An 8,400-nucleotide genomic window follows, 5' to 3' on the forward strand; every position below is an offset into this window, starting at 1 on the left:
TTGGGAGGCTGAGGTAGGCAGATCACTTGAGGCCAAGAGTTCAACAGCAGCCTGGGCAACATGGTGAAAGTCTGTCACTACTAAAGATACAAAAACCAGTTGTGGTGGTACATGCCTGTAACCCCAGCTACTTGGAAGGCTGAGACAGAATCACCTGAACCCAGGAGGAAGAAGTTGCAGTGAGCTGAGATCACACTACTGCACTCCAGACAGATTCTGTCTCAAAAAAAAAAAAAGAAAAAAGAAAAGAATTGAGCAATTGAGCACATTGTCTTACCTCCTCAGGGTAGTAAGTTCCTTGACCAGAGCAATGTGGTGGGAATCCATGATAATGTATAAATTATGCAGTAAATAGTAGGGCTGCCAGAGGCAAGGAAAGCAAATCTAAGATCATAATACATCTACCAGTGGGGACAAAACTGCTAAGTGCTACCTCGTCTAATGCAATTAATTGGCTATCAGGTAGCTGGCTCATCCCCCAAGGTATGATGCCATAAAGAGGGAGAGGGAGAGAAGATGGTGTGGTGGGAGTGGGGCAGCAGCAGCCAGGAAAGCCTCTGAAAGTGTGGGTCCATCTGACTACCCCGCCATCCTAGCATTTTATGCTCCCTTTAAGCATTGGCTTGACAGAGACTACCATCTACAGTATAGGTTATGCTGTCCACCTGATTATTTAGAGCCTCTTTCACAATGAAGGCTTTGTTGTGAGCATTCACATAGCTCAGAAATATTCTCAATTCTGGGTCCATTTAAAGAGATCCATCTATATATCTCCTCCCAACCTTTTTTAAGTTGGCACCAGTCCTTTGTCAAGTCCCTGGCAATCCAGCCAAACTACTAGTTCACTCTCCTTGAATATACATAATCCTTATTTCATACCATACTTCTTCTAGCCAAGGAGACAACAATATGAACTGCTTGAAATTTATATTGAACTCCCTAGGAAAATTTTCTTTTTCACTGCACGTTGCTGCCACCTATTAATGGGGGTTTATGCCCCCCGCCACCTCATTTTTGGCTGGTAGTAACATATTACACAGAATCATCTATAAATTGGGCTTGAGTTTCAACATCAGTCAATTATCTATACCAAACCCTCGTGAGGCCAGGCTGCGGGCTGAATAAAGAGAGGCTGTATGATAGTAGGAAGCAGGATGGGAATCTCATCATACAACTTACTCAGGACTTGAGGAAAATGAAAGGATGCATCTATGTCAGTGATTCTTAACTAAGGGCAATTTTGCCTTCCAGGGGCAAAACATAGAAATTTAGCGAATTACTTAGCAATATTTTGAGATGTTTTTGATTGTTACAATCGGGGGATGCTACTGGCAACTAGTCAACAGGCCAGATTGCTAAAGATTCTACAGTTCCCCAGCAGAGAGGACAGTTCCCCAGGAGAGAGAATAATTCAGTCCAAAATATCAATAGTGCCAAGGTTGAAAAACCCTCATCTATGTTGATGACAAAGTGAATCAGATAACATCTGGTCCAGAATGGACAACTGAGGTCATAGGGTTACCTGGAGTTCTAAGATGTGGTGTTCATTCTCGAAAATGCCCCAGCAGAAAGAGCTGTTTCTCTAAAGAGTTATTAGCTAAACAAGGCTTCTCTCTGCCAGTACCCTACGGACCTTTGCGTTGCAAGGTCTGCCAAAGTTTTTAACTATTATGGCCTTGTATATTATTAAAGTTCCCCATGTAATATAGCCTCTAGCCAAAGAATTCTACTCACAAAAACATAACCCATAAAAAATTTTATTCCCATCTCCATAGGCAGCCTATTTTTGTACTCAAAGGAAAAATACTTCTGTAAGGTTACACACAGTGCAGTTATTGAATTAAAGCTGAGACTACATTTGGCCATTTAAAGTTCCTTATATTACTAGACAATAGGCAAAATGGCTATTCTGGTACTGATTGCAGTGATTAATAATCCATCTACCAATGGGAAATCCAGTTACTGCAATACAGTGGAAGCCAGAAGGAATATGGACAAAGGTCCAAGCTGCTTCCACGTTAGACTCTCGTGTTTAGTTAGAGGAATATTACAACACCTACATTGGCAGAGGCTCAGATCCCTCAGGAATGAAGTTTTGGTTAGCCTACTTGATTTAAAAAACCCTATATTGGTTAGAGTTCTGGCTGAAAGCCAAGGGAACATGGAATAGATATTGAACAAAATAAGTCAAATACTAGACTAGAGCCTTATCAATTTCAAAAACGAAGAGCCATAAACTCTACTCATTTCCTTCGTATGGCATGTGTGTTCCTGCTTTTTTTCTTCATTTCTTCCATTATTTTATGTAGGATTTTAAACATTTGGCTAACTTTATAACTTTATGTAGGGCATAGGTTACAGAATATTGTGATGAAATTACTATAGAACAGGGGGGCAGTGGACAATTCCTGAGATCCTGGATATGGCACTGAATACAGTAGTAACCTATGAGGCTCTTGATTGTCTTCCTGTAAGGAAGGGGTCAAATGAACAACAACTTGTTGTGTGGTATAAGGTGGAATAGTTTTTTGGAGGAAGAGTTCTCATGGGAAGTAGTGAGTTTGGTGTGTGTGTGTGTGTGTGTGTGTGTGTGTATTTTAGATGGAGTCTCACTCTGTCACCCAGGCTGGAGTGCAGCGGCATGATCTTGGCTCACTGCAACCTCCACCTCCCAGGTTCAAGCAATCCTCTCACCTCAGCCTCCCAAATAGCTGGGATTACAAGTGTGTGCTACCATGCCTGGCTAATTTTTGTATTTTTAGTAGGGACGGGGTTTCACCATGTTGGCCAGGCTGGTCTCGAACTCCTGACCTCAAGTGATCTGCCCGCCTCAGCTTCCCAAAGTGCTAGGATTACAGGCATGAGTCACTGCACCCGGCCTGCAAGTTTGTGTATATTCGTATTAGTCCGTTCTCACACTACTATGAAGAAATATCTGAGACTGGGTAATTTATAAAGGAAAGAGGTTTAATTGACTCATAGTTCCACAGGGTTGGGAAGGCCTCAGGAAACTTACAATCATGGTGGAAGGGGAAGCGCAAATACATCCTTCTTTATATGGCAGCAGCAAGAAGAAGTGCAGAGCAAAAATAGGGGAAAGCCCCTTATAAAACCATCAGATCTCATGAAAACTCACTCACTATCACAAGAAAGCATGGGGGAAACCACTCTTATGATTCAATTACCTCTCACTTGGTCCTTCTCATGACACATGGGGATTATGGGAACTACAATTCAAGATGAGATTTAGGTGGGGATACAGCCAAACCATATCAATATTGGACAGGCAAACAAGTGGAGTCTATTGGATATTTTGTCATTTTTTGACTGCTCAACCCCAAAACTCAGTTCTATTTTGCAAGAATTCCTTGTTATATGAGTGTGGGAGACAAGTCTTCAAGATGCATTAGAGAAGGCTAAATATTGGATATTTGCCTTCTCCCAACTTGATTGCTAGTGTATATAACCTTGGTGCCACCAATTTTATGCTCCTGCCCAAGTCTTTGAATTGTGAATGAATGACACAGTAACTGACAAAAAGTTGAGAATTCAGTCACAGTTGTACCATTCAGTGGTAGTGACAATGGCTTCTAACTGTCTTTAGCAGCAGTTGGGCCACTAATTGAATCCTAATCAAACTATTTTAAAGCAAAACCTTAGCTGTAATCTCTGCTACCAGCCTTTCCTTGGTGTCTTGTCATTTCATGATCCTGGTTCTCTGGCCTTTCCTTCAATTCTGTGAGCAACTCCCTAATCTTATAACAACATTATTTTCTTCTAAAGCTAGCCAAAGTTAGATTTCCATGTTTAAAACCAAGAACCAAACATTTATCATATCTCAACTCTCCACCACTACCTATCCACAAAGCCTCATGAAAAAAACCTTTGTTGCACCACGATTTCTGCCATCTGGACTCATTTCTTATAATACTAATTTTAAAAACTATAATATGCTATCTACTCTATTATTTTATAATGACTCATCTTTTTAAAGTCTTTTAGACTCCTTTTTATGTGCATCATACCTAGGCTGTGAAGGGGGCCAGCCCCTCCACACCTGTGGGTATTTCTTGTCAGGTGGGACGAGAGACTGAGAAAAGAAATAAGACACAGACAAAGTACAGAGAAAGAAAAGTGGGCCCAGGGGACCAGCCCTCAGCCTACAGAGGACCTGCACCAGCACTGGTCTCTGAGTTCCCTCAGTATTTATTAATTACTATTTTCACTATCTCAGCAAGAGGAATGTGGCAGGAGAGCAGGGTGATAGTGGGGAGAAGGTCAGCAAGAAAACATGTGAGCAAAGGAATCTGTGTCAGAAATAAGTTCAAGGGGAGGTACTACGCCTGGATGTGCACGTAGGCCAGATTTATGTTTCTCTCCACCCAAACATCTCAGTGAAGTAAAGAATAACAAAGCAGCATTGCTGCCAACTTGTCTCGCCTCCCGCCACAGGGCGGTTTTTCTCCTATCTCACAATTGAACAAATGTACAATCGGGTTTTATACCGAGACATTCAGTTCACAGGGGCAGGCAGGAGACAGTGGCCTTCCTCTATCTCAACTGCAAGAGGCCTTCCTCTTTTACTAATCCTCAGCACAGACCCTTCACGGGTGTCAGGCTGGGGGACGATCAGGTCTTTCTCATCCCACGAGGCCATATTTCAGACTATCACATGGGGAGAAACCTTGGACAATACCCGGCTTTCCAGGGCAGAGGTCCCTGTGGCTTTCCACAGTGCATTGTGCCCCTGGTTTATCGAGACTGGAGAATGGCTATGAGTTTTACCAAGCATATTGCTTGTAAACATTTTGTTAACAAGGCACATCTTGCACAGCCCTAGATCCCTTAAACCTTGATTCCATACGACACATGTTCCTGTGAGCTCAAGGTTGGGGCAAAGTTATAGATTAACAGCATCTCAGGGCAAAGCAGTTGTTCAGGGTACAGGTCAAAATGGAATTTCTTATGTCTTCCCTTTCTACATAGACACAGTAACAGTCTGATTTCTCTTTTTTTTTCCCCCTACAGGCTGGAGCTTACGCACAACAAGTGCTCAGTAATTGTTTTTATTTGTTTTCAGTTGGGGTCTTGTTCTGTTACCCAGGCTGGAGTGCAGTGGCATGATTAGTGCTTACTGCAGCCTCAACCTGTCAGGCTCAAGTGATCCTCCCACCTCAGCCTCCTGAATAGCTAGGACTGCAGGCGTGCACCACCATGCCCAGCCAATTTTTAAATTTTGTTGTAGAGACAGGGTTTTGTTATGTTGCCCAGGCTAATCTTGAACTCCCGGGCTCAAACTGTCCTCCTGCCTCCATCTTCCAAATTGTTGGGATTACAGGCATGAGTTACTGCCTCTGTGCCTGACCCTCAGTAACTGTTTATGACATTTACTGAACTAGTCTGTGCATAGAATTACAAAGTCATATAAGGAAAAAGTGAAAAAAATTTTTGGAAGATATGACTTCACTTTCTGAGCATCTTATAAATGCACAAATAGACAATAAGAAAACTTACTACAAGCACATAAGCAAGTATTTCCTATGGAAGTACAAATATCTTTATACAATACTAAATTTTTTTCAAAAACACAAAAAAGGGGCCAGGTGCAGTGGCTCACGCCTGTAATTCCAGCACTTTGGGAGGCTGAGGCGGGTAGATCACCTGAGGTCGGGAGTTCTAGACCAGCCCTGCCAACATGATGAAACCCCCGTCTCTACTAAAAATACAAAAATTAGCCAGGCATGGTGGTGCACACTTGTAATCCCAGCTACTTGGGAGCTGAGGCATGAGAATCACCTGAACCTGGGAGGCAGAGGGTGCAGTGAGCCGACTGCACTCCAGCCTGGGTGACAGAGTGAGAATCCATCTCCAAAAAAAAAAAAAAAATACCAAAAGGTAAAAGTAATAAGTATGGTTTTAAAAATAAAGTGTATTTCTGGATTTTCTTAAGATCTGACCATTTGCAGTTTCATTGGACTGAGCAGATAAGTGATGTGATTGAGGGACAGATAATGTGATTTATCCATATTTTTATAAATTAATATATCAGAGCAAGCCTACACAATAAAGTATTTTTAAATACTGAGTCGTTAGAATAAAAGCCCAAATTATAAAAAATTACAGGTCGCTTCTCTGTGTAAAGACATATCCAGCAATATGAGAAAGTCCATTAAAAAACAGTGCTTCGAATGATAATTTTATTTATAACCTGAAAAAGTTGTACACAACCAAACATCCAGATTTACAGATGACACTAAACTCTCCTAGTTATTGGAATTTGGAAACATTTTATAAGAATACCTCAGAAAGCCATACAAATGGGCAGGAAAATGACAGATGTTTGAGAGTGGACAAAACTTGGTAACATTATGAGGAAAAAAGCCCCCAAATTTGTACATCAGGAACCAACAGGGAAAGCATTAAAAACAATTGAAATACATAATTTTGAACTAAAGTTCTGGCCTCCAGTACTCAGAAAAAACAAACATTTCAAATCCCTGCTGAAAAGATATACCAAATTTAAGAATTCTCAATTCCAGGACTCCACTTCCCCCAACCCTAACCCCAACCCCACAGATACCAAAATCTGTGGATGCTCAAGTTCCTCTTATAAAATGGTGTATTTGTATATAACCTATGCATATCCTTCGATAGGCTTTAAATAATCTCTAGATTACCTATAATACCTAACACAGTGTAGATGCTATATAAATAGTTGTCATGCTATATGAATAGTTGTCATACTATTTTTTATTTGTATAATTTTTATTGTTGTATTGCTATTTGGGTTTTTTTTAACTTTTTTGAATATTTTCCATTGGTGGTTGGTTGAATCTTCGGGTTCTGGAGGGTCACCTGTATGTATTTGCCAGATGTGGAGGGAGGGCCATAGTAATTAGTGGTTTATTCAATCATAAAGGGCATAAGTAGAATTAAAATAGGCTTGTGCAAATATTATATATTCGCAATATAAAATATTACATATTCCCAAAATATAATAATACGGGGTCCTCAGAGCTCCTAATTGACAGTTTTAGAAGAAAAAAATTCTCAGTGCATTGCAAACTTACAAAATATAGTTTCTACCTAGAGGTAGAATGAGCTGTTATAAGTCTAGATAGTTTTGATAAAGGTTTATAGAACCATGAATAATAAATGCTGCAGCTTTTGAAGGCAGAATGTTTCAGAGATAAAATTAATCTTACAGGAAAAATCTTCTGGAAAGTAATGAAGAATTGTTTTGTGTTACCACTATGAAGAACACTGAAATGGATGAACGATTAGTTTCTGACATTTACCCTAGCAGCCTTTTCTTTCCAACAAAACTTAGTAACACTGTTTTCTTGACACTTCTTTCAGCATGGTACTCCTTGCCCCTCCCTCTATTCCCAGAAATCAACTGTGTTTTACACTTATTATTGAAATTAACTGTGGAGTTGGGCGTGTTCTGGACTCACTGAGCTCTTCTTTTCCTTCTCTTTAGAGAAGACTAAAGAGCAGCCACTTGGTGGCTTTGGGTCAGCTCCAGAATAGATCTGGATATTCAGTTCAGTGTCATATGAAGGGGAAAACAGGAATCCCTAAGAGCAGTTTAATGTTAAAAACAAAATCCTGATCCCCCGAAATTTTTGTAGGTGTTAGCATTGCTGCTGAAATTTTAACCTTAAAAAAAACTACCAGCTGGGCGCAGTGGCTCATGCCTGTAATCCCAGCATTTTGGGAGGCTGAGGCGGGTGGATCACAAAGTCAGGAGTTCAAGACCAGCCTGGCCAAGATGGTGAAACCCCGTCTCTACTAAAAATACAAAAAATTAGCTGGGTGCGGTGGCAGGTGCCTGTGATCCCAGCTACTCGGGAGGCTGAGGCAGGGGAATCGCTTGAACTCGGAGGGCAGAAGTTGCAGTAAGCCAAGATCCTGCCACTGCACTCCAGCCTGGGTGACAGAGTGAGACTCCATCTCAAAAGCAAAAACAAAAAACAAAAAACTGCCATCTTAAAATCTGTGAGCATAATTTATATTTTTAAAAATAGGACTTTTTAAATCTGTATTTGAGCTAGACACCAGAAAAGTAATTACTACTTCTAGGTGAGTTATAATCAGTCATAATTCTTAGTGCTGTTCAAACCTGTCCAAAGTGAAAGTTAGTATGCTGACTCTAAAAGTGTAATGACAGCATAATTTTCCACTTTGCATTAAATACAGGTAGTGCTTACACTGTTGGATGTTATAAGTTCCTATTGATATAAAATATAAAGTGCATGACATATTCTACATAAGGTTTTATATAAAATTGTACTTTCAAATTGAGCAAATTTCTATTTGTATTAGGTTCACAGAAACAAAGTAAGAGTCATACTTAAGTATAATATAGGCAACCAATAAGAAACGTTTTATATAATT

The sequence above is a fragment of the Pongo pygmaeus genome, chromosome 11, assembly GCF_028885625.2.
Source record: "Pongo pygmaeus isolate AG05252 chromosome 11, NHGRI_mPonPyg2-v2.0_pri, whole genome shotgun sequence".
Classification (NCBI taxonomy): Eukaryota; Metazoa; Chordata; class Mammalia; order Primates; family Hominidae; genus Pongo; species Pongo pygmaeus.